The following is a 27,290-nucleotide window of genomic DNA, read 5'->3' as shown; positions in this document are numbered from 1 at the left end:
TAATAATAATGTAAACAGTCAGAGAAAACTACAAGGTAAAACATATTCAGTTAGATCCATAAGCACAACTATCCTCAGTTTCATAGAAAGGAAGGCAGGATTTGCTTTGGTTGCAAGCACCATCCTACCATTCAATAATGTTGTCCTGGTTTCAGCTGGGATGTAGTTAACTGTCTTCCTAGTAGCTGGTGCAGTGCTATGTTTTGAGTTCAGTATGTGAAGAATGTTGATAACACTGATGTTTTCAGTTGTTGCTCAGTAGTGTTTAGACTACAGTCAAGGATTTTTCAGCTTCTCATGCCCAGCCAGGGCACCTGACCCAAACTGGCCAACAGAGTATTCCATACCATGGGACGTCCCATCTAGTTTAGGAACTGGGAAGTGGGGGGCGGGGAATCGCCGCTCGGGGACTGGCTGGGGGTTGGTTGGCAGGGGGTGAGCAATTGCCCTGAGCATCATTTGTACCTTCCAATCCTTTTATTACTACTGTTGTCATTTTATTAGTGTTATCATTATCATTATTAGTTTCTTCTTTTCTGTTCTATTAAACCGTTCTTATCTCAACCCACGAGTTTTACTTCTTTTCCCAATTTTCTCCCCCATCCCACTGGATGGGGGGAGAGTGAGTGAGCGGCTGCGTGGTGCTTAGTTGCTGGCTGGGGGTAAACCACGACAAATGTTATTTATCAAAGTACTTGCTTATATTCAAATACTATTCATAATAGGTCAGATAATATTTGCTAACATTGTATTAAATTTCATAATCACAGTTTGTCTTTATCTTGATATCTGATATATGATGGCCACTTTGTGCCTCAGGGAAGTATCCTGTTTCTCCTGAGAACATCATTTGGGTTTTTTTGCCTCACATGATGATTTTTAATTTAGATTATTTTGCTTTGTTCTGTTTTTTGCAATACTGACAGTAGGGGAAGCTCCTTTCACATACTGACAAGGGAAAAAAGCAAGGTGAGATGAACAATTTTTTTTTTAAAGTGTGAATCATTCGGATTTTTCAAGAGTGCTTGAAACTCTTTTCTATCTTAAGGATGCAAAATCAGCTTAAATGAAGAAGCGGCATTTTTAACAATCAAGTATTTAATCTGTAGAGCTGTCCAAAATCAGTCCTTAATACACATTGCAGTATTTAGTTGTCCAGTTCACACAGTTGTGTAAATTCAAGAACTTAAACTTTGTGATTTTCCACTTGATTTCAGGACTATAGGTACTTTCTTAAGCAATTTGTGAGTCAGATGCATGGACTCTTTTAAAAAGTTATTATTTTTGTGATTTCCAGAAGTGTTTCTATGAATACCACTGTATAGGCTTCCTCAAAACTGTAACTTTTGATAAAAAGGTTTTGAATAAACAGGAAGCAATGCAAGAAAGAGAAGATGTATTAAATACAAAGATATAATCTCTGGCCCATACATAAGTCTGTGTGTAAAGTACAGACTTGTGGATGCTAGACAAATATTTTGAGAAAGTATCTCTAAGCTTTAAACAAATAATTATTAGTTACAGACAATATATGGGGAAAAAAACGATATCAGTTTATCATCTTGCATATGTTTATGCTTTCTGAAACCTTTTGGAATATATAGGTCTGCCAAGAAAATGTCACCTAGAGTACGATGTAAAGTCAATCATTTAGACTGAAATTAAGAGTTGTTCAAAGCACCCTAAAACTGACAGGTTCGATGAAAAACATCAATTTTTTTCATTATTTTCAGAATTCTCTAAGCTTTTTTTCCTTAAGAAATAAGGCAGATGCAAAACTGTTATTCTAAAACATATGCAATTGAATAGAATCTTCAGAATAATAACTTCTTAAGAGTGTCATGAAGACATGCAGGAAGGTAAAGAAAAGAAGCATAAAATCTTTAAAAATTAGAAAATAAAAGGTTCAAGTTAAATAGGAATTCACTATTATTAAAAAAAAATACTGCAGGAGGATCTTAGTCATACCACTATACTAGAGAAACCAAGAGAAACCATATGGTACTAAACTATTTGAAAAATTTAACAGGAAAAGAGACTTTTTTTTTTTTTCATATATATGTCTTTGCATTTAAAACCCTAAATAAAACAGAAATGGTCTTGTTTCACCTAATTTTAACCTATACCCCTTAAGACTTACATACTGTCAATTGAAACAGGAGGAAATACTGTTGTAAAATAATCACCTCCACACACTCTGTCAATATTGTTGTCTCAATTTTAATGTTATCTTCATATCTTTTAAGGTGTCATAGCTCTCATCTTTGCTGGATGAGATCAGTTTTTTAGATCAGAGAAAATGAGGTTTTGAGATGTTATAAAAGTTACTAAAAGCTGTGTAGAAACATGAGTTATGGAAGAGTAAGTATAAGCACTGCAGCAACCCCTGTATTCTTCTGTCATTCGTAATGTTGCAGCAGAACAAAACCTCACTAAGAACATTTTGAGCTCTCAGGCATATATATATGCTATGTGCATAAGTATTGCTATATGCAATAATGTTTATAACCCAGCCTTTTCTAGGGTATTGGCATTTTGATGGGGAAGATTTGTTTGTTGGGGGGTGGGTGAGTTTGGTTGGTTTCTTTTGTTTTTGAGAAAAAATGATCATAAAAGAAAGCTGGTTTGTTTTGTTTTGCTTTGACCTTCGTGTCATTTCCTTGTAATACAGGAGACTGGGCTAAAAGGGGGCACCCTTCATGAGAAGCAATTCCATTCTACACATTCATAAAACTATACCAGCATTTTTAGAAAACCAAAAGCTTAAAAAAAAAAGTTCTCATTCACATTATTCATTTACAAGGACATCTACCATATTGACAGGTTTAACTGCCAAGAATATGTCACCTACAGTATGATGTAAAAGAAAATATTGATTTTAAATGTAAACACATAGTACTGTGGTGGCATTAACAAGTTAGACATTTCATTCCCTTTTGTTCATGTTTAACCTACACAGAAGTTAATGTAACCTTTCTTTACTAAGGAACCAGCACTACTAAGACTCTTTGAGGTATTATAACAAGATATCTACTAGACTAATGTGAATATATTGTTGAACTGAATTTCCTGAGCCTACTATGCATCACTAGTTTTCTCCAAGTCAATTGAAACCAGACTTTTGGCCATAAAGAACTTTAACCTTGTGTCATGAGAATTTACTTTTGATAGGTTTGCTGTAAAGATATATTTTCTGGTTTAAATGCCTCAGCCTACTTGTCACTTCTCCCCCCTCTAACTAGTGGGTAACTGCACTAGAACTATGCTTTTCAGTCATTTCTCAATTAATTTGAATGATACCACAGGGATTTCTGAACTTTTAATTTATTATCTGACCTTATCAGTAGTATTGCCACTCATTTTTGCAGACTCTTTTCTCTGTTATGATCTCTCACCAATGGTATTTCGATATCATGAAAAAGTATAACACTAGAAATTTTCATCTCAGATCCGAGTTGATACCTGCAGGAAGGCTGTAGTGAAAAACTGAAAAGCATCCTTAGCACGAGGCAAAACACTAAAACTTAATTATACTCTACGATGTTAGCACTTTAAAATATGATACATTGATTTAACTCATCTCCCCTTTTTATTCTTTTCTTTATTCATTCCTTGTATTTCTTTCATTTGTATCATTCATCCTGACTTTTTGTTCCCATTTCATATCAGTTTTTGAGGAAATTATCTATAAGCTGAAAAAGCACTTGATCAAGATGAAGAAGTCCTGACACCTCCCTCAGTGTCACTATAGATGTAAATTTTATATTTGAAATTGCCATGTGAACTTAGCCAAAGAGCTAAGGACAATTTGAGAAAGTATTAAGAAGTCTGAAAATCTGTATACAGTAACCCTTTTCCTAATATTTTTATATATGCCCTTCAAAAGTTATAAAAACTGGGCTTTTGTTAGAGGGTTGACTAGACAACCTTCTTTAGGCTATTTTCTATTCTAGTTAGAAAACACAGAATTACAGATTATAGGACCTGAAGTGAGCTCAAAAGATCACCTAGTCCCTATCCTTGTAGTTTAAAGATGACCTCCTTGGCAACATGAACTTTTTATGCTGATCGCTGCACAGTCCTAGCAGCATTAATTTTACTGGGGGAAAAAAAAATCATGAGCCACAGAAATGTTTTTCCATATTTAGTATTCAGTTTGGGTGATAAATTGCTGTGATGACCAGCTTCTAAGAAAAAATGGATGAAGAATTATGGCTTCCAACAAGATTTGTGATGGAAGTAAAAACTTCATTATGAGGTTGGCATAAAAAGTTTCCCAGTAATAAGAAAGGTCTATCTATCTGCTACAAGGAAAGACAGAGATCAGAGATGACAGGACATTGAATAAAGTTTACTTTCAAGGTATTGATCTTCAGCAGTTTACTCATCTTCAGAAGAAATACTGTTAAATATATAGCTTAAGTGTATATTAAGTTCTCATCAATAACACCTGGCATCCTGAAAACAAAATAGTTATTAATATTGCAAATGGGTCAAAGCAGGATTTTAGGGGAGAATGATGCACTTTCTTCTTTTAAAATAGTGTCATATAGGATTATGACCAATGCAAAACACATTTATGATATTGAAATTTGATTCTTATTTTGGAGACACATCAAAGCTGTTTCTGACTAACAGGATGATTCACAATATACTACATTACAGTCATTTACAATTACTTTATTAAAAGTATATTGACACCATAAAATGTTGTTTTTGTTTTTGTTTTTGTTTTACAATGCAAGAACATAGTATTGGAAACTTCTTCATTTGAGAAAAGCTGAAATTAGTTTTTAAAACAATTGGAATTGTGAGAAGTTATCTGACATCCATAAAGGATGGAGATATGAGATGCAAGTATGTCAAAATGACAAAGTGCTTTAAATCCACTATATTGTGCTTTTGCAACACTATAGTTTTAAAAGAGCAATTAAGAAGTTTGATCAATTTTAAAAGTGTAATCACAAATTAGAAGTGTTGCTGTATGATAGAAGCAGTGTGAACAATTGCAATGGTAGACACAGTGATATTGTAACCTTTATGGTTTGACATAGCAAGGATATTTGGATCACTACCAATTCCTCAGATATAGACTATGTCACTGTCTTTTCTGGAAAAAGACCTTGGCAAATTCAGTACAAAACCACAGGTAGGCTTTTCCCCAGAGCAGATCCCTAAATCTCCAAGGCTATAGTATTCTCAGGGAAAGAAGCCTACAGAACAGAACATGATTTCTTCAGGGCAAGAAGTACTGCTAGAGTCTCACCAAAAAAGAAGCAGCAGCAAAACGGAAAACTTTTTTTTATTTATTTCCCATATTCATGTACTTTAGAAAATTCAGTTCTTGCTTTCACTTTTTTAAGTTGAAAGGTCACTTACCAGTGGAACTGCAGGCAACGAGCAACATGATCCATTCATCACATCTGCTGGCGTTTAGACTCTACCGAAATCTGCTAAATGACAAACTAACATTTTTTCATCCATAATTTCCTCTTCTTTCCATGAATCTTTACTGACTCCTCCACCTGTCCTAGAGTTCTTAGTGTGATACTCTGACGCTATAAAGGGTAGTTACAGCATGGCCCTGGTACTACATCATAAATCATGAGTTAATATAGTGTTTTCTGTCTTTCTTCTTTTATTGTTAAACTTAGGCATTTTTAAAATCATATTTTGGGGAAGAAAAAAACAGCAAAAGCATTTACATAGATATTCTCCATCTGGGAAATTTTGCACAGTTCTCATGTAATCTTTTTTACTTCATTTAGGACTATATTTTGACATTAATTAGATTCTAAAATACAAACATCTCCCTGACATTATTAGGCGTACCTAAATATTTTACCCTTAATACACATTAAAGGTATATGAGCAGTTAACTGTGCAGGTACAAACTTAGTAAGATTTCAAAGGATTTTACCTAACTCCCATGAAGAAATTTCTTCTTGAAATACTTAGTGTTTCAGCTTCATACATGCCTATAAACTTTCAGGAGCCTAAACTTTTCTGTGCTTTTGTTTTCTGTCTGTAAAAAAACCAAACAAACAATCTTTTTTTTTTTAGTTATAATACTTTTTTAAGAAAGGGAAATTGAATATGTTTAAATTGTGAGGGGCATAGATATTTTTGTGAGCAAGCCTTAAAAATTATACAGTAAATAGAGAGAGCGATAAATCTTTCAGCAAATGTCTGTTATGCTGATACAACTGGTGATACAATCTTATCTTGCGTAATTAATGACTAAAGACCATTGCTTGCTGCTGAAATACTTTTTCTAATATTCTTAAATGTAAATAAATAACATCATTGAGTAAAGACAATGATCTTGAAAAGAAGTCAGTAGTAATACTGAATAACTAGCTACAAAGCATTCAGAAGCTGTCTATGCTCTTCTACAAAACTTTTTTAGTGTATCTCAATAGGTATCTACAGCAGTCCTCCTATCCCTTACTTAGATCTGTCTGTCTTTGCATTAAAAACAAGCAAACAAACCCACAACCAAACAAAAAGAATGCAACAAACAAACAACCCTCCCCCCCAAAAAAACCCAAAACCAAAACAACCAGTTATGTTTAAATTTGTCAAATTTAAAACATTTCCTCACAGTGATTCAGACCTAAACTTCAGGACTCAGATCTTCTGATTGAGTCTGACCTCTAGACACATATATGATCATGTCCTAGCTCTGTATGAGGTTCACACCAGATTGTGTGAGCTTGCAGTGTTCACAGACCTCCTTCTGGGGTGCTTAACCTATGGAGCAGCAAAGGTGTACCTCTGGGTGCACTTGTCATACTGTTTAGTAAGATAGTTGAAATACCACAGTTACACATTTCATTTCACTCTGAGGGAATTTATTGCTCTCCATAGAGAGATTAGCTTTTAACTCAAACACGTAAATTGACTGAATACATTTAGGCATTGTACCCACCTAAGTCACAGTTCAATCCTTTGTAGATAGTCACTTCCCAGTGTTTCAAATAAAAAAGTGATTGATGACAAATATTGGTCAAGTCAATCCCCCAGCCAAACCCTGTTCTGCTGCTTAATCCATCAAGGAAATAAATGGTGCATAATCTCCCTGAACCCACAAAGGACTTCTAGGAAAAAGCCCCGATATCTGGCAAGATTCCTATCAGGGAAAACAAGTGTTTGAATTCTATGTTGAGTGTGGGAATTTTCACAGGCATAATCTCTGAGGAAATGGAATATGAACTAAACAGCTTCTTTCTGAATGGTGTTTTTCAGATCCAAGTGGAAAAAGGTCATCCTAGAAACAAAGTCTGCAAGATTCAAACCTATCTCATTTTACAGAAGAAATACAATTGCAATTCTCTTAACAATTAGGATATTGTTCTTACCAATACACATTCAACTAATCCAAATATTCTTATTTACTTGAAAGTGGTTTGAAATCTGATGTTTTCCACATCACCAAACTTATCATTAGGGACTATTATAACTGGAGTCACTTCCATTTATTTCATCACAGAAGCATTTAATTTATCTTGCCTCTGACAGAAAGAAACAGAACTGCTGCTGACATCATGGCAGTGTTGATGCTTGTTACTGTAACATTAGGTTTTGAAATAACAATTATAAGTACTGATTTTCTAAATTTTTGCAGGAAAAAAGAATCTTCAGGGGGAAAAGTAAACATTAGTGTTGTTTTCCTCCAGGATGCCTGTCAAACAGTTGCTGCAGATGTAACTGTAGTTAATTACTGCAAGGAAAGATTTTATCTATTGTAATATTCATCCTCCTTGCACTTGGGTCTTATTTTCCAGAAGTTGTCAGTAATTAGTAATAAGGCAGTTGGTATCAGTGATCTGAACTGGATCTTTTTCTAGTTAGCCTGAGAAACAAGAGGCAAAGTGAAACAGCAACTGAAAATTACTAGCAGAAACCTTCCATTCTATTCTGTTCAATGCTAAGCTATGCCATGCTACACTATGCTATGTTATGTTATGATGTGCTGCTCTGTTAGTCCATTCGTTCATACTCTGTTGGGGATTCTGGTTTTGGGACAGAAATGATGACACTTACGCTATGTGACATGATGCCAGCTGAAAGCTGGGCTGGCTGTTAGTGACTGGATGTTAATGTTGGCATTGATGTTTGTTCTCTAGCTGTCTTAATCTCAGCACTGCTCTGAAACTATGAAAATCCATAAAGGAGCTGAAACTCATACCCTGACACTGTGTACTATGCTGAAAGGAGGAATATAAATAAGAAGTCATATTGATATCTGTTCTCTGTACACACTATTTGTTATCCATGAACTGAAGGCAGTGTCAACATTTGGTGGGGCTACAAGATGACTGTGTGCTGTAATTTCTGATTTATTTGTGAGCAATGTTTTAGTATTCTCTTCAAACAGAATAAAAATTAGTTAAGTCATAAATTTTTGTGGCTTGCAGTATAAAATATATTTTATCAAATCATTATCCCTTATTCATGAATCTGAAACATGCATGAATATGAAAGTTCTTTGAAGTACAATTGTATTTCTGTATTAAAAGATCATAGCAAGCAACTCACAGAATCACCCCCTTATATATAAAAGTAAATACTCTAAATGGCTTGTCTGAATTTCACTTCTCAGTATTGGGTTGAATATTTTTCAGTAATAGATCTCCTCTTTCACAACAAGTTAACTAGCACTTTTAAAGCAACTGAAGCAAAGAACTAAAATACTTTGGAACAAGAACTAGATCTCCATGGAAACCTATGACAGGGGTATTTTTTTTCACCTATTATACACCAGTAAAAGTCACATGGAACAGATTAACATGGCAGCTGAGAAGCTGTAGGCAAATTAGACTTTCTTTACAAAATAAGACAGAAGGGAAACACATCTTTCTTCAGCAAACAGACTCAGATCAAACTCTTAATACCCATTTTTAAATATGGCCACTCAGTGTCAGGATATTGACAACAGTCTGAGCACTCAAAAATCAGGTGACTTTTGGTTCAGAGACAAACTAATCTTTAATTGGAGTACATAAAAGTATCTTCAAGACACCCACTTGAATCTATATCTTTCCTTTAAATTTCTTAAACTGGTTTGTATTTAACCATATTTCTTTATTTTAAAGTTTATATCAGTTATTTATAAGACTGTAGACATATGGGATTTAATCTGGCATTCATTTTAGGTCATTTTTTACATAAATCATGGACTTCAACATAGTTGGCATATGTGTATATTTGGTATAAATTACTGTTTATTGAGGTGGCTTTGCTTGGGTAAATCATGTTTAACAAATGTGACTGCTTTCTATGATGAAGTAACTTGCTCAGTGGATGAGGGGACAGCTGTAGAAGTCCTTTGATTTTAGCAATACAAAGTCTCCAACAACATCCTACTTGACAATCTGGTGAGGCATGGACTGTATGGATAGATGACAAGATGAGTGGAAAACTTAACGCAGCTACCATGTTCGAAGGGTGGTTAATGGCTCAAAGTTAAAGTAGCCGTTGATTAAAAGTGGAGCTCCTCTGACATATTTTCCTGTAAAATCTTTGTTTTCATTTTTCACTCAGTCATATGACTTCTGAGAAAAGTGAGGTGGTATTTTATTCAGAAGCATGCTATGAACATTTGTTTATCCTGAGACAACTGTTTGCTTTTCTCCTTCTTTTGAAGGAAGTAATACAAAACTGTATATTTTGCCTATGCCAAGAACTTAGCTAGTTTGTTTGCTGCAAACTCAAGGCTTTGGTTTATAGGGCAGATATACTTAGGGTTTGACTTTGGTTCTTTGCTATCTCAATGAAGACATCAAGAACCATGGCCTCCTCAAGGAATCCTTCCATCCTCTTTTTTCTGCCAGAAGTAGCCCAGCCCCTGGCCTGGCCCCCATTCCTCATTGCTGGAGTGAGGGAGTGGAAGTCATTTCTCTTGTACCACTGAGAATCCTTGAGCTGGCTCTGTCCCTTGTGGTGTTTAAGATTGTATTGTCTGGAAATGAAATTTCACATAAACAATATATATTGATTACAGTACTATCCTAAAAAGAAATAAAAATATCCTGTTTTTGATGTATGTTGGAACAGAAGGAGCACCATAACCCTAGCCACTCACATTTCCCTTTGAAGAAAACCTAGCAAGCAGAAAGAGGAGAAAGATATTTAAGATGTACTCCAGCAAAGTCCCTTGATCCAGGCAATCAGGAAACCAGGCCTGGGGGGCATGGCAGGGAGGGCACCTACCCTACAGTGTAGGTAAAATCAAGAAAGCTTCCTACCTAGTGCTATGTATCAAAGAGAAATCATGTGCATATTGTTGAAGTTAGGGTAAGGTCTATGGCTTTTGTTGAACAGCTTGATTGAAGTAACAGAGACCTCTTCTTTTTTGAAAATGTGAAAAATTATGAAAATAGCATGCATGTAGAAATATACTGGCTTAAAGGCAAACCACAGTACTCAGACCTACATGAGTGACATCACTATTCATCTATCTCTTATTTCTCTCACTGAGTTTTGTTCTGCTCCTCATCACTTCATCACTGAAAACATCTAATATTACTTAGATTAATGTAGTGGCTGCCACAGCTCTGCAGCAGCAATTCCACAAGGAAGGGGAAAGCACAGACCAATTGGGTCACAGGTTTCTGTATGTACCTGAGGTCACAATTTGACTAAATATTCTGGTCACTTGTATGTTCATATATATATGGTATCCTTTTTGCAACAAAACCAAATTGAAATGTCCACCGTGACAGTTATGTAAAGCCTATTCAGATAGATTATTTCTACATTGGAACCTGAGTGAAAACAAATGTGGAAATGTAACAGAATTAATTAGATGAGGTTTGGGGTTTTTTTTAATTTTATTTTTATGTTCTCCAAGAAATTAGAGACAAATGAGATGTAGTAGAAACGCACTGGACTCTGCCTTTTATAAAAATCAATGAAACAGGAAACGAGTCAAACAATATTGTTTTTCTTTTATGCTCTGCAGGAGCGATCACAGGTTATCAGAAGAAACTAACTGCTTTCTTCACAACAAATTGACACACATTAATGTGATTTGATGGTAAAATAGTGATAAATTCTTTGATAGATTCTCAGTCGTTTAGGAGACAGAAGAAATTGGCAGGAAAATTAAATACCAAACACAGTATCTTAAATACTTCAAGTAGATTTTAGCTTCATATGTGCTCTGAAATTAGAAGCTTAATTGCATGAAAAATGAAAGAGGAGGAACATTCACAGGAACATTTCTAATATAATAATTATGTCCATGTAACCTTGAAACTGGCATGATGACCATGACGACAGAGTAAACATATAATAGAGAAAAAAAAAAAGCCCATTTTGCGATCAAAGTTTGGTCCCTCAAACACTTCCATGTGTCTTTTTGCTTTGATCTAGAACATATAATGAGTATCTTCAGTACCATGCCATGAAAACATCATTTTGGTGAACTGAAGCATAATACAGATAATTCAGATGATGGGAACCAAACACAACACAGAAAGTTATGTTCACTCCATAAAACCACAGGAGTCCCTAAAGGGTCCAGAGGAGCAGCAACATACTACTCTATGTGGATGTACTCATCCTCTGCCACTTGGCCTCAGGACCAGAGAACAATTCCTGACCATCTTTTTAGAAATGTAGACAGAACCTTAAAGTCATATTCTGTCTCCACAGTGTTTATGCTAATTCAGAAGTGAGCTGGATTTCTTGGCCAAATTAGCTCAGAAACAATTTTTCTCCAAAGCTGAAGGAAAAAACAGAACAAGGTTTGTATACTATTAATAAATGTATACCTTAATACTTTTGACTGACACTCCCCCCCTTTTCAAAAATGGAAAATAAAATAAAAGGGGCCTATTCCTCTGATTTGTCCCCCCCACCCCATATAAACACATTCTTAATCCTTTCATTTATAGCAGAATTTTAACTTCTTGGATATTTTCAGTATTTTTTTGCTGAAAAAGCCACTGAAATTAAGAAGAATCTGGTCTTTTTTTTTTTTTGGGGGGATGTTGTGTTTTTTTCTAGTGGGATGCTAGCAGCATAAATAATCTCTGTTATGTATATAGGTTTCTTTATTTTTTTGCTCAGAATGACTGCGCAAAAAAATTTTCTGTTGTCCATAATCTCACTGCTCTGTACCACCACTTTCTGTTGAATACGTTTGTGGGCATTTTTACATTAAATATTTCTTTTTGCATCTACCATCTTATCTTGCTTACCTTATGTCTAGCAGCATTCACATCTTGTAATAATTTTATCAAAGCTTTTATTCAACTTTTCAGATTAATTAGAGCCCTCTAAGGTTATGAAAATAAACATTTCATATTAAGATTTTAATCAGACACTTTTTTTCAGTCTATATATACTTATCCATTGTTTAGCATTTTTCAGTCTTTAAGATATTTTGTAGTTCATCTGAATTTGTATTTATCTCTACCTTATAATGCAATGATTTTCAACTAAAACTGCAGACTAAAACTCTTAAAAAGGATTTTGAAACAATATGGTCTGAAATGCTTCATCCCAAAATCCTGCTCTGAAGCTTGCATAAAAGAGCATGAAACAAAGCCTGTCTCACTTACTTAGTCTATAGGAATTTTATTGTCACCTGAATAGTAAGGACTTCAGTAGGGGATTACAGTTGTCTCTGCTACCTATACAGATTTTGTGATGAGAGCCAGCAGAACATTTTGGTTCACAGAACTATTGACTCTGTTGGTTATAAATATTCTTAACAAAATTTCATGCTTAATCATGATATTCAAATCACACACAATTATAAAAAATAAGAGTAACAAATGGAATGGGTTTACTGCATCTGCAAGGGCAATGGTAGTACAAATTCAACTGGTCATGCTTTAGAGAAAGAGATTTTTGATGCTGACGTCCCCTGCCAGGAGAGCACAAGCTTTACATTAGGAGAAGATGACAGGACTGAATAAATGGAACATCAAGGGACTAGGAATACACAGCAAATAGGCACAGCTAGGAGGTCATTTGGAAAGAGAACCAGCTGGATGCAGTTGGTGTGAGGGCACAGTGACAAATCTATCATCTGTCCACCAGCAGAGAAAAGACACAAGAGACTGGACTGACTTCAAAGAGTACCTGTACTAGTAAACAGTTTGAAAAGAGATAGCTGAACTGGAAGCTGCTATTCTATCTTCATGCCATTTCTCTGCCCTTCCTCTCCATCCCCTGTTCTCAAACCCATCCTTTCCTCCTCTCTTACTCCTTCCCTTTCCCCCTCCCAGTTTTAGTTATTACCTAATGGTGCTTCAGGATAAGCAATGCAGTTATTACTCAATAAGTTGCATAAATACCTGCTAATATCAACTTTTAAAATCAGTTCTGATTACTCTGTTTCCAAATGTCTGATGAGAATTTTAGTGCTATCTTCCTTTCCTGTACTGATGATAAGCAGGGAAAGAAGGAAATAAACTGAAGAGAATAGTCATTGTAAGCTGATGAGGACCTATGTGTAAGGAAAATTCTAAAGATTTTTTTTGATATTTCTCAGATATTATTCTTCCTTTTTTTTCCCTTTATATGACTCAATAGCAAAAGGGTCAGTCTTCTTGCCCTAGCTTAACCTTCATAAAGATAGCAATGTGCATGTGTATGTATATTTGGAGGAACTGTGATCATTATATACACCATTACTTGTATTTATCCCCTGTGCTACATTTTCCTTAGACCTTCCTTAGAAATTTCATTATGAAATTCTAGCTTCTTCCATAACTGTCATGAGCTGCTGACCTGTCCTTTGCTAATGAATTCTCAGTGAACACCACTGACAGTCTGTCTCCAACATAACTTACTCTGTCCCTATGATAAGAATTGTTTCATGGGTAGTGCTAAAGAGTATGTGATTCTCTGAGGGACGCTTTTAAGTCTTTTTCACAATCCATTTACATTATTAAAAAATGCACAATCTGGCTCCTTCCCTCCCAACTGGATCTCTGCTGTTTCTCTGGCTAGTCAAAAGGACAGTTTCTGAAGGGAAAATCTATCTCTATTATGCATATTTTTTGTTGCATATTTATCTTGAAACTTGTATTTAATATGCACTTGGATATAAAGCTGACTGGTTGGCAGTGCATGAAGCTTATATACTTTATGTTTTCAGAAAAAGATGCAGTGGAGGCTTCTACAGTCTCTGCTGCCCCCAAAAAATTAGCAAAATGCTTTGTTAAAAATCACCAAAGGGATTTAGGAGCATGTACCTCTGTAGGTTTGAAAACCCTAACTAAGAAAATATAAGACACCAAGTAATTCCATTGAAATTACATGACTAACTTCTTTTTGGATTATGCTCTGATCTAGAAAGAGCACTTGTATGGTCAGAGAAAAGTTCATCTTCCTTTGTCCCACTAATCAGAATGTCTCATTATGACTTATTACTGCCCAATTTTAACAATGTAAACAGTGATCCACTAGAGCAAAAAAAAAAAAAAATTACTGTCAGGTTTCATATCATTTAACCATCATTTTACCATTTTTATAACTGTTGAATTTGACTGTAGCAATGAAAAAAGACATGTATATTCAGTCATTTGGAATTGTCTTGAAAACTTTCTTCCTCAAAGAAAATATAATTTTGTGTTCCTTAAAAGCTCATACAGAGTTTGTCATGCACAGCTCTTCATCAGATGTATGCTGCAGGGGTTGTGAATGTCTTAGGTGATACACTTAATTATTAATGACATTTGCTACTCACTTATGGGAATTGTCTTTATTTATGCTACCAGGCATCTATTAGCATGACAGGACTGGTGGACAGCAAGTTAAACATGTCATATAATCAACATCTGCAAATATAACTCATTTATCACGCCCATGTCAAATTTGTCAGAAACACAACCTTTCTGGAAGCAAGAAGGAACCACCAGAAAGGTTAACGGATTTAGAATGCTGTTGAAGTCTTAACAAGTAAGTATGTGCAACAAAGAACTTATTTAATATTTGCCATACTTTGTTGTCTCTGCTTGTACAGAGTAATTGAATAATCTATCTGCTGTTTACTATAGCTGCATGACATCCTATGGTGCAACCATTTTCAATATGAATAAATGTTCTCGATAAATGCTGAATGGAAAAATGCACTGGTGTGGAACCAATGAATTGAAAAGCTCATTTAGGACCTGATCTTGTGAAACACAGAATGACCCCTGCAAGTGGCTCTTCTCTCAGTTTGTATTTCTCTGAGAATTAAGAGGCTCTGTTTATCACCAAAGATATTCAGCATCTTGCAAGATCAGATATTAATAACAATGATTCTGGCAAAAGATAACATCTGATATTAAAATGTCATTAAGATTAGCTTTCTTCATCCTTTCTGAATTGTTTTTCTGCAAAACTCAGTTTGAAAACATGAGAAAATAACTTGGGGTGTTCTGAAGTAAACTCTTACCTGTCAAAACTATACTGTTCATTTTCACTGTCACTGTAGTTAGATATTCAAGATGCTACTGTGATTTGTTGCTTCTTCACTGACTGCTTTATTGTCTTAATTTTAATTAATGATGGAAATGAGAAGTAACTATAATACAGCATAATACAAAGACAGGATATTAGATGCATCAATCATGAATATTTTATTTCACTAGTATAACTAATTTTCTAATTTGCAAATTTAGATTTGCATGCAAAGGATCAAATTAAAGAAGAATAGTTGTGAAGGGAAAGTTCATTTTTGAAAGCTCATCTCATCAATAAATTAAGACTAGGAAACAGATGCACCACATTTGCAATCATGGTATTATTGAAAACTACATATATTGAAAACTAATGCATGTTACATTATTTTTATAAGATCTCTGGGTTTCTAAGTATGGCACTTGATTTAATCAGTACATCTTTATAGAAAAAGAAACATGATAATTAATGGAACATTGCATTTGCCAAGAGCTCATTGAAATGTATTTCCATAGTTTCTATTCAGTTTTATGTTATTTGGGTTTTTATTCAATTGATGACGCGCTGGATGGACACATGCAAGAATGTCTGTGTTTCACAGGAAATGGAAGTGCCAAATAAATAAATGGATGTTCATGTAATTGTTCCATTTTGGTTAGAAATGAAATAAATAACCTAGAATCCACTTTTAATAATATGCTCAGTCAAGCGTTAGGCATTGGGAGCTCATAAAGGAAAATATTTTCAAAAATTCGAAGTTAACTGTGCCTGCATAATAGCTAAAAAAGGCCTAGAGAGAGCCAAAATATGAAAACAAAAGTAATTTCAGCTGAATATTTAGCATACTGAAAGCAAATTAGATTCTACCAACATCTTGGGTACACACGGCAGGTTCATAGGCAAAAATAGTTTGTTGAAATTTGGTATATTATTGTCAGTTAAGAATTTTTATGAAAAAATATTCTCATAAAATTGAAATTATTTTTCATTGATCATTTCAGAAAAAATGTTCTAAATACATATCTTGAGAAATTTGTATGGATTTTTCTTTTGTCAATTAGATTGTATTTCCATTGAAGTTAGGTTTTTCTTCTCTGATTCTGTGCCGTGGTTTAACCCCAGTTGGCGACTAAGCACCACAGAGCCACTCACTCACACCCCCCTGGTGGGATGGGGGGAAGAATCAGAAGGTAAAAGTGAGAAAACTCATGGGTTGAGGTAAAGGCATTTTAATACTTAAAGCAAAAGCCGAGTGTGCAGGCAAAGCAAACCAAGGAATTCATCCCCCACTTCCCATGGGCAGGCAGGTGTTCAGCCATCTCCAGGACAGCAGGGCTCCATCACACCTAACGGTGACCTGGGAAGACAAACGCCATCACTCTGAACGTCCCCCTTTCCTTCTTCTTCCCCCAGCTTTATATGGAGAGCATGACGTCCTATGGTCTGGAATACCCCTCGGGTCAGTTGGGGTCGGCTGTCCCGGCTGTGTCCCCTCCCAACTCCTTGTGCCCCCCCAGCCTCCTGCTGGTGGGGTGGGGTGAGGAGCAGAAAAGCCCTTGGCTCTGGGTAAGCACTGCTCAGCAGTAATGAAAACATCCCTGTGTTATCAACACTGTTTTGGTTACAAATCCAAAACATAGCCCCATACTAGCTACTAGAAAGAAAATTATCTCTATCCCAGCCAAACCCAGTACATTCTGTATTTTTTCTTTTTAACAAAATACCTTTATTCTTAGTTTCTTTCTCATTTCTTATCTGTGTATTCCTGGAGTGTGTTGCCTTTGTCCTTGTTTCAACTGGGATAGAGTTAATTTTGTTCTTAATAGCTGGTACAGTGTGTTTTGAATTTAGTGTAAGAATAATGTTGATAACACACTGATGTTTTAGTTGTTGCTAAGTAGCGGTTATCCTAAGTTAAGGATTTTTCAGTTTCCCATGTTCTTCCAGCAAGCAGGTGCACAAGAAGCTGGGAGGGAGAAGAGCAAGGACAGCGGACCCAAACTACCCAAAGGGATATCCCATACCACAGAACGTCATGCTCAGTATATAAACTGGGGGTAGTTGGCCAGGAGGGGCAGATAGATGCTCGGGCATCAGTCAGTGAGTGGTGAGCAATTGCATTGTGCATCACTTATTTTTTTCTTGGGTTTTATTTTATTTTAATTTTTTTAATTTTTTCATTACTATTATAATTATTATTACTGTTAGTATTACATTTTATTTTACTTTAGTTATTAAATAATTCTTATCTTAAACCAAGAGTTTTATTTTTTTTCCAATTCCCCTCCCCATCCCACTGGGTGTGGGGGGCAGTGAACGAGCAGCTGTGTGGTGCCTAGTTGCTGGCTGGGCTTAAACCACACCACCTTACATGCTCTTTCATTGAAGAAGTACGAACTGTTCCTGACTAGTTCTGTGTAGTCACTTGAAGACTGTTTTTCCTTATGAGTCAGTGCTTGTTTTGTTGTCTTCTTATTCATTTGAAGCTATTTTTGCAGCACTCCACAGACTGTGTCTTTGGTGAAAGACAAACAAGGACCAGCAGCTTTTGAAGAGGAGTCTTCCAGCGCAACAAGAAATCAGGTGCTCTTTTTCACTGATGAGTTCCCTATGATGGCTTTTTAGTTGACAGTTTTACTCTTGTTTGAGACAGCAGTTATTCGCTGATTTAATGTCAGAAAGCTTGCCTGCATCCTTTCCTGTTCTCCTGCTTCAGGAAGCAGCAGCAGTCGGAAATACAAAAGTGCTTCACTTTACCCTTGTCTTCCCAGAGCCCCAAGGAGAGAGCTGTCAGTGGGTCTGGGAAACGGGAGGGTGAGCTGCCTCAGAGTGACACCCTTCTTTGGAGGTCTGTAGAGCCAGAAATAGAAAAGACTAGTGAGGAAAAAGGGTCCCTGTGGAAATCCTGCTAGACAAATCCCTGTGAGTGAAGGCAGGGGAACCAGCAGGCTTTGCATAAGGCCTTTACAGGTCCCTGAAGAGTGTCTGTAGCCAAATGTGTAAGGCAAGATGCAGGAGAGAGCAGGTGGTGCCATGCAGGAAAGGTGATGGTCTCCATTCAGTCAATCATAATAGGAGATTATTCCTCATAAGCCACCACAGTGAGTATTGCTGAAAAAAACCCACCACAGCCCTTCATTCAGAATTTTTAGATTTAGAGGTGATGGCAGCCCCCTTACACCTGAGACTTACCTCCACAGAAAGATACTACAGTACTGATCCTAATTTCTTGTGCTCATACGAGTCACGACCATTTATGTAACACCTTCTTACATTCATATAATGCAGTGCCACCTCCTGGGAATGCACATAATATCCCTTTCCTTCATCACAAGTCTTGGTCTTATATAATATCTGTTACTGTACAGTTATAGGGAACTTCTCAATTTTCTTGTTCCCCTACAGGGAAGCATCATGCTTTTATCTTCCTCAGTATCTCACTTTTCTGCAAAAGTCATTGAGGCTCTTGGGTGATTATCTCTGTTCCAAGTCAAAAAGGCTAAAACATTTCATCTACCCATACTAATCATGGCGAGTTTAAACACTATTGTAAGTTTGTTGTGATGTTTCTAAACTTTATTTTACCTTTTACATTTTCATTCTTGAAGAATAATTAAATTTTTTTATTACTTTTTCCAGCTTGGGATAGGTCAAGGCTCTGAAATGGCAAATTTTCACTGTGAAACTGTCATTATGTTTTTCTGGATCTGTTTTGTAACCAGAGCTGTGTCAGAAAATAATCACACAGATTTTTAGAAAGTATCTTTCAGTTTTAAATAAGTTGAAAAAAAATCATTGCTGTTTGCTTGCTCAAAAATTGTCTTTTCCACATAAGAAAAATGCCAATAATTATAAATAGTTGATTTCTTTAAGGTTTGCTTCTTTTAAATTAAGTCTGACAAATTCCTTCACTGACCAGAAGACTACTTTGCAGATGAATTTTTTTTTTCTTTTTTCATTCATTGGCCAAACTGGAAAACAGGAGTAGGAGTGAAGGGTTTGAATATAGCTCAAATTTAACTCAATTTCAAAATATTCCCAAATATTCCATTACATTCTGAGTAGCTTATTTTAAAATCTGTTTTATATGCAAGTTTGTGTTCAAAATTAAGTTTTGTTTAAGTAGTTTAAAACTATGAGACTTGTTTCCAATTTGATAGCTATATGCTTTTTCACTGAGAATAAGCTCACATCTTCAAATTTACTGTTAGTCAAAATGGTTTTTTTCCTCTCTATAGCTAATTTTATGTGCTTTCAAACTTTGTATGGCTTAGAATGAGTTAACAAATATTCTTCAATAATACTTAGACAAACAAGAAACAGGAGAAATGCTTCGCAGATTCTGGGAACTACTAAAAAATTGAATGAGATTTTTGAAAATGTTTTCCTTTGTTTGTTTGTTTGTTTGTTTGTTTCTTCATTATCTTTCCTTTTTCTCCTAAAAATAAATGCGGAGGGGGGGTGGGGGAAGAGCCAAGGTGGTTCTGGTTTCTAATGGTTTCTAATGGTAGCTTCCATTAGCTGTCTTTTACATTATTTGAGCTTTTAATGATTTTGTCTTCACTGTTAACTTCTGCTTTTCCTGAGATAAAGGAGTATTTGGAAGAGAGAAGGGAAATAAAGGAAAGGCATAAAGAAGTATATAATAGTTTGGCTGGTCAATGTAACACATCAGTCTCAGGCTGATGCTCTGAGATTCACTTCACTGCTGTGCGTAGGGGTGTCTGAGCTGAGAAAACACGAAGAAGAGACAAATGAGAAAGGTTGCAATAGTCATGACAAACTGAAACATAATAATAATGAAACATTCCTGTGTTTCCTCTCAGATACATTTCCCAGTGATTGTAAATCTGACTTAGCTAACAAATCTTCATTGAAAAGAAAGACAAAGCAAACAAGAAGTAAAAAGAATATCACTGCAGGCAACAAATTAAGTTTCCTGGTGACAAAACTGGCCTGGTAATAAAAGCAAATGTACTAACACTAATTTCCTGGGCAGTTTCACCTATATTACTACATAAGGGAAATTTTTGTTGTTGCTGTTAATAAAGAGCATCTTACACATAGAGAAACAATGGAATTTAGTAAAAGTTTTTATTGTTGTTGACATTAGTTACAATTAAACTGAGGTATATTAAAGAAAAAAAAAATCAACAAAATAGACGGGACCAAAGCATTTTTTATTTTTTTTAAACTAGGTTAGCATAAATGTGTCATTCTTTACATGGGCTAAAACTCACGCCTGGTTAGAACATGATGTTGCCACATATAAGCAGGCTATTCCAAACTCCAATTCATTTTCACCACAACAGAAAATAATTGGTAGTAGTAATAATGATAGTAATAAGTATGGGTGACATGACTTTTTAGATAGCTTTTGGATTACTATAACAGTTTAAAAAGACTGAGAGATGCAATGTCATTAAACTCAGGAGCCCTCTGCAATAGTTTAATTATTTAAAAAAGGGAAATGAAATGGTCATGGCCATTACAGTGAGCATGGAAAATGGCTAAGCGGGTGGCAAGCTGAGGCTATTGCCTGATCAGTCCATTTTGCAACTACCCTGTGTGCCACCACAGCCATTTGTCTAACTCGACCACCTTGTCTGTCTAGTTGCCATGAGCTCTTTAGAGCAGGGGCTACCATTTCCAGTTACTAAATTTTTTTACAGTGCAGAGGAGCCTCATTGATTACTAAACATGTTATAGGATGAAACACATTGAAAATCCAGCAGGGAATTTAAGCATTAGCCCTGTTCCAAATGAATATAAAATAGTTCATATAATAACTTCTATCAATCAGTAATAATAAAGAGCTCCAAATGTTGTGCTTTTTAATCCCATAAATGTTGTTATAGTAAATTGAAGATGCACATTCTAAACTTTTCCAAGAAAGAAGTTAAAGGATTGAGGGACCTTCTTAATAGAAGTACACAATAATTCGTCAGGTTTTTTATTTGCAATGCCCTCAGCTCTTTGTAACACAGCTTGGCTAAGGGAGAATTCTAATGTTCATTGGCTTTTACTTTTTAAAACTATTGGTTTTGTCCTCTTCCCTGACATCACTATGTAATCTGCAGCTGTAAGCAAGATGCCAATGCTGGTGTGACAATAATTCCAAACAAATGTGCTGTAAATAAAAGAAATTGGTTTCCTAGCAATAGGATCCATGTGAATTCCTTCTGAAGAGATTCATGCCCCAGTCAAGCTTCATTCAATGTAGTGAGCTGTCTGTGGGAGGGACAAAAAAAAAATTAAAAATGTTCAAACAACAGTGAAAAAGGAAGGTAAAGCAGATTAGATGGAATGCAGCCGGAAGATCAAGTGTTTATATTCACATTACTTCAAGCTATCTAATTCTGAACTCCAAAGTAGTAAATTTACAAGAGTGGTTGTAAATACCAGACATATTAAAATTTTCATTAAGGATAACAGAAATGGTCATTTATAAAACAAATGAGAAGATAAAAATGAGAGAACAAATACTTAGTTTTCTGATTTAACCTACCATTTCAGATCTGCTGGTCCTTTACCTGACCCTCTTACTATTTAGTTAGATTTAATCAAATCCATCCATTCATGCATGTACTTACGCTCATACATATAAAGACATGAAATATGTCTTTTTTACTATTTTATTATTTATGTTTTATGTAAAATACATGTTCACATTGTTTTCTGAATATTTTAAACATTTTGTCATCTCTTAAATGAAGTCTTAGATATTATTTTTTATTTTGTGGATTTTAGTCAACAAGAAATAGATTGTGAGAAATTCTGTGAACATCCATCTGTAATAAATTAAAAAATGACATTTTAAAACAACCTTGTTTGGAAAAATAAAGGACTAAAGAGCACAAAGCCTTCTAGTTTTCCTCCTTTTTCTTTCAATTTCGAAAATGCCATATTTTTCTTAAAACAAGCAATAGTCAATAAATGTAACAGTCCAGAGCAGTAACTCCTGTTGTTTCACATTTGTAAAAATGTAAAATGAATGTTAGCTTTCAAGTCAAATATTTACATGCAAATTCATATGAGTGTTTGGTATAGCACTTGCTTAACAATAAGATCATATATGGTTATCCCACTCCCAAGCCCAGTTTGACTGCAGAATCAAGTAATTTAAAAACCAAACCAAACCCAAACAGCGTCACAGTTTCTACTATAGCTTGTGTTACATTTACAGGAAATACCCCATCGTAAAGCATGGCAGTGTAGAATCCCACATGTAGGTCAGGTAGGGCTGCCCAGCTGCTCTAGACCCGTGAGATAATTACCTGGACCAGAACAGTCACACCATCAGCTTGAATGAGCGACCACACAAACAGATGCTCGCAAATGCCTGGCTATGTATAGGCAGAAGGAAAAGCTGGCAAATTAATTTGAGGGCTGAGTTAGGCAGCGTGCTATAGAGCTCAACTGTCTTTTACTTAAGTCACTATTGGAGAATAAGCACAGGCTGCTGTTAGACACAATAAACTATACATATATATTTTAGGAAAGTTTTTGTCAACAAGAACATTATTATAAACTGCCTTATTCTTACCAATTGGATTCAGCTACCGGTACAGATGCATTTTTTGAGAACTGGGTATTATCTGAGATTTTGGAAAGAGAAGTTTTTCATTATACTTTTTTTCACCACCTCTGTTAATGAACAGAAGTATGGAGTAAAAGGAAAACTTAATTAAACTGTTAAAATACCCCACATCCATGAAATTTATTTCTCTGTGTCCTGTTTTTGGCTAGGATAGAGTTAATTTTCTTTCCAGAAGCTGGTATAGTGTTATGGTTTGGATTCAGTAGGAGAAGAATGTTGATAACACACTGATGTTTTCAGTTGTACTAAGTAATGTTTAGTCTAAAGTCAAGGATTTTTCAGCTTCTCATGCCCAGCCAGAGAGAAGGCTGGAGGGGCACAAGAAGTTGGGAGGGGACACAACCAGGGCAGCTGACCCAAACTGGCCAATGGGGTATTCCATATCACGTGATGTCATGCCCAATATATAAACTGGGGGCAGTTGGCCCATGGGGGGCTCACTGCTCAGGAACTAACTGGGCATTGGTCGTCAAGTGGTGAGCAATTGCATTGTGCATCACTTTTTTTTGCATATTCCAATTTTTTAATTATTATTATTATTGTCATTTTATTATTATCATTATTAGTTTCTTCTTTTCTGTTCTATTAAACTGTTCTTATCTCAACCCACAAGTTTTATTTCTTCTCCCGATTCTCTCCCCCATCTGCTGGGTGGGGGGGAGTGAGCGAGTGGCTGTGTGGTGCTTAGTTACCGGCTGGGGTTAAACCATGACACCCTGTCAATGGGAAATAGTTCTGCAAGGCTCTGAAACATTCTACAACTTGGCAAAGCGTGCAGAGTGAACTTGTAATAACAAGTGTTCTTCATGTTCTTCATGACTTCCAACATTGCAATGTGAGAGGGACAGCAATTAGAAACACTTATGAGAAAGAAAAGAGGACTCTCACCCAGGTGAGGACTGTTGGTACGTTGAGCAATAAAATCCTGCTAAGACAAATGAGAAACATCTTAACTCTATCCCAGCCAAAACCAGGACATTCTCCTTTTACCCTTTTCCTGTGAATTTACTTCCACAGAGTGGCCCTTATAACTTTTTTGACATTCTGTCTGGGCAATACCTCATTAGCATTAGAGAAAGCACTCCAGAACTTCCATAGATCAGACACCCATATGGTGAGAACAGCAGGTTTGTTATTCTGCAGTGATCAGGCACAGGAATCCTCAGCAAGTGGATCACTTTATGTGCTTTTTCCCACCCCAGGTTCTTTCCCTTTGCCATCTTCATCCCCTCCCAAACAAGCAAACCTCCTGTGTTTACTCTTTCTCCTTTGGCTCTGTTTTTCTGCTGACTTTGTAAACTTCTTTGGTATTTGTAATATGATAATTTGGTAATTTCTACCTTAGTCAGCAATTCTGTTGACTGCTCTTCCTTTCTGTTATCCAGAACACATTTCATTTTTTATATTCTCATATTCTTATCTTTGTTCTCTCTGCCTAGGCAATATTCTTATTTTGCTACTACTTTTAACATCTTTTAACAACTTGTGCCATTATCTTATTAGTGTAGCTACAAGTCAGGGTTCACTATCTGGACACATACCCTAACGACAACCTATTTAGTCTTCTACTGATGAGTAAAGAGTGAGCAAGCACTCCAGTGCTAAGAAAAGTGCCTTTTGTGCCACACTTGTCAAAGAGTGGACTCCAGTTCCCTTGGACAGGTAAGAAGATAAAAAATGTTAGAGGCAGGATTTAGCAGTTTACTTGAGTTGACAGCAGTGCAGAGCCTTCAATACAGTGAAAGAAGGCTGTGCTTTCTGGTTGTAGGTATTTATGCTAATCAGGGAATTACTAACTATATTTAACTGATATAAGCAACTCAGCTCCTTCAGTGTGGGAGTGATAGAAACACTGACAGCCAAGAATTACAAATAATTACTTCTTCTTGCCATAGGGGAAGTCAAACAGTTACTGACTTAGGAAATCATATGAAGAAAAGTAAAATTAAACTGGAAAAAAAAAAAAAGGACTATTACTTTATGTATCTTAAGGTAGATAATTCTTTTTTGTAATCATTTGTATCCAGCTGAAAACAACATATACCAAAGAGAGGGTTGATGGCACACATAAGACTGAGCAGGAATATGAGGAAGTATCCTGGTAAAGTGTAAACATAAAGGAAGCTTCACTGACTTTAAACCTCCGTCTATACTGTTTACATACATCTCTCTCATCTGTGATTAGACTTGTTTCCTGGCATGCCTGGAGAGCACTTCTATGGCTTGAATAATTTGTGTGCCATGGAGATGATGCCTACCAATTCAGAAGAAGTTTGTTTCAGGATTATTTTAATGTTTCTGCCTTATAAATGTACAGAATAAATGTTAAAAGTACAGCATATTAAAACAATAATTTTAAATAAGAAAAATGTAAAAGTATAGACCACATAAAAAGAAAAATTCTGACATATGCTTTTATTTTCCTTATTAAGATCAAGCCTGAAAAAAGTAATCCTCTCTTTTTTTTATAATTTACCTACAAGTTCTTATATACTGTTCAAGCCAATAATACTTTGTCTCAGGTGCAATGACAGAAGATGTCATTTACAATGATTGCTATCATCCTGTCACTTCATTTCAATGCTATCAAAGTCAATTATCCATAGCAAAGAGGCTGGGTGCAACTGTCATTGACCAGATGCAACTGGTCATATTGAACAATATGTGTATCTGATGCTGTACCTCAAAGTCTTGAAGCCAGTTTGCAGATTCCAAGACCTTCATGCTTAATGGAAAAATATTACTGTAAATAGTAATAAACTGAAAGTATGGCAGTTATGGAGACTACATAGGAACTGTATGATCCTGAATGCTTGTTAGATTAGTGCCAGTCTACTGTCTAATTTCACAGACACAAGACTGCATATCGTCTTAATTTTCAGAGATATTTTGTAACTACTTGGTTAGCATGTATCATTGAAACATTCTAGAGAAATGTCCAACTGGTGGAGATTAAATACCTCCACGAAGGTAAATGAAATAATGCCAGGAAGGAAACAGATCCATTATTTATTAGCGTCTCTTACTAAATAAAATATTGTATGATGTTCAAAAGGAGAAATAATGACATACTGAATTGAGGAGTCCTTTCTAAAACAACTGTCTAATTAAGATGGGACTAACCTAAAACTTGGATTAAATATTTGGGCTTAAGATTCTGTTTTTGACAACCCACTTGATCAGATTCCAAATTTCTTGCCTAGATCTATGCTTTAAAATATTCCAGGGGGAGCTAGGAGCACAGGAAAAGTAACAACAAAGCATACCCATTACCTATTTTAACTTAAAGTGAAAATATATATTGCAGTGTTTGTAACACCTACATGTTAACTTTGAACCTTAAAGAATAATCTATAATCCGGATTTGGCTTTTAATGTCCATCTCTAAGAAACATTTGGGAAGCATTGGATGATGAGAAGAAGGTGGCACACTGAAGGCGAAGAGGTCATATCTGAGGACACAGGTATGACCTTCTTTCTGACTGTGTCTAAGGTGTATCTCCTGGAGAAGTACTTTCCTGCTATGGGATTTGCACCTTTGAACCCCTTCCAAAAGCATGACACTCACAATCTTTTTTTCTTTCAAATACTTAAACAGTATTTTATAACATAAAGTTCCTTTAGTTTAGAAGGTACCTCTCTGTTCCCATTTTTATCACTTCGTGGTTAGTTGAATACTCATATGAGGTACAGTTAAAATGTCTTTCTCTGCCTGAGGGACACAGACACAGATCAAGGCCATTCTCACTTCTTTCTTTTGAAACCATTCCATTTTTCATGCAATAATCAAAGATTGGACCAAAGACAGAAAGAAAGCAAGGGAGAGAATATACATGTGTGTGACTTTCTAGCTTACTGATTAGAGCTGTCACTCAGAAGAAAAGACATTTGTGGTTCAGTTTCTGCTTCAGTAGCTCTGTGGGTTTCTCGCGATTAATTTTTCCAAAGTAATGATACACAGGATTTAAACCTTACATTGTCTTTCTGAACAGAACATATTAAAGCAGAAGAATTATTTGAAAGTGACATTTTTAAGTTGTAATTTTGAGTTCTAACTACTTAGTTCTTGAATTAAAAGAAGTGGCGACACTGCCATGAAACCTGTTTTGATTACATCCTTCAGACAACATAGAAGGATGATAAGTCTGCAGTTCCTGAGGAAGCTGGGAATGAGTTAGGTATTGGTCCAATAAGCTTTATCAGTGTTGAATGGAAACAGTTTGACATGCCTCGAAAAGATATTAATAACACTGCAGTATAAAGAAAGGACTTCTTCAGGATT

The sequence above is a fragment of the Haliaeetus leucocephalus genome, unplaced genomic scaffold (assembly GCF_000737465.1).
Source record: "Haliaeetus leucocephalus isolate CR32 unplaced genomic scaffold, Haliaeetus_leucocephalus-4.0 Scaffold751, whole genome shotgun sequence".
NCBI classification, from domain to species: Eukaryota; Metazoa; Chordata; class Aves; order Accipitriformes; family Accipitridae; genus Haliaeetus; species Haliaeetus leucocephalus.
The sequence above is the reverse complement of the archived record's forward strand: the minus strand, read 5'-3'. Positions refer to the sequence as shown.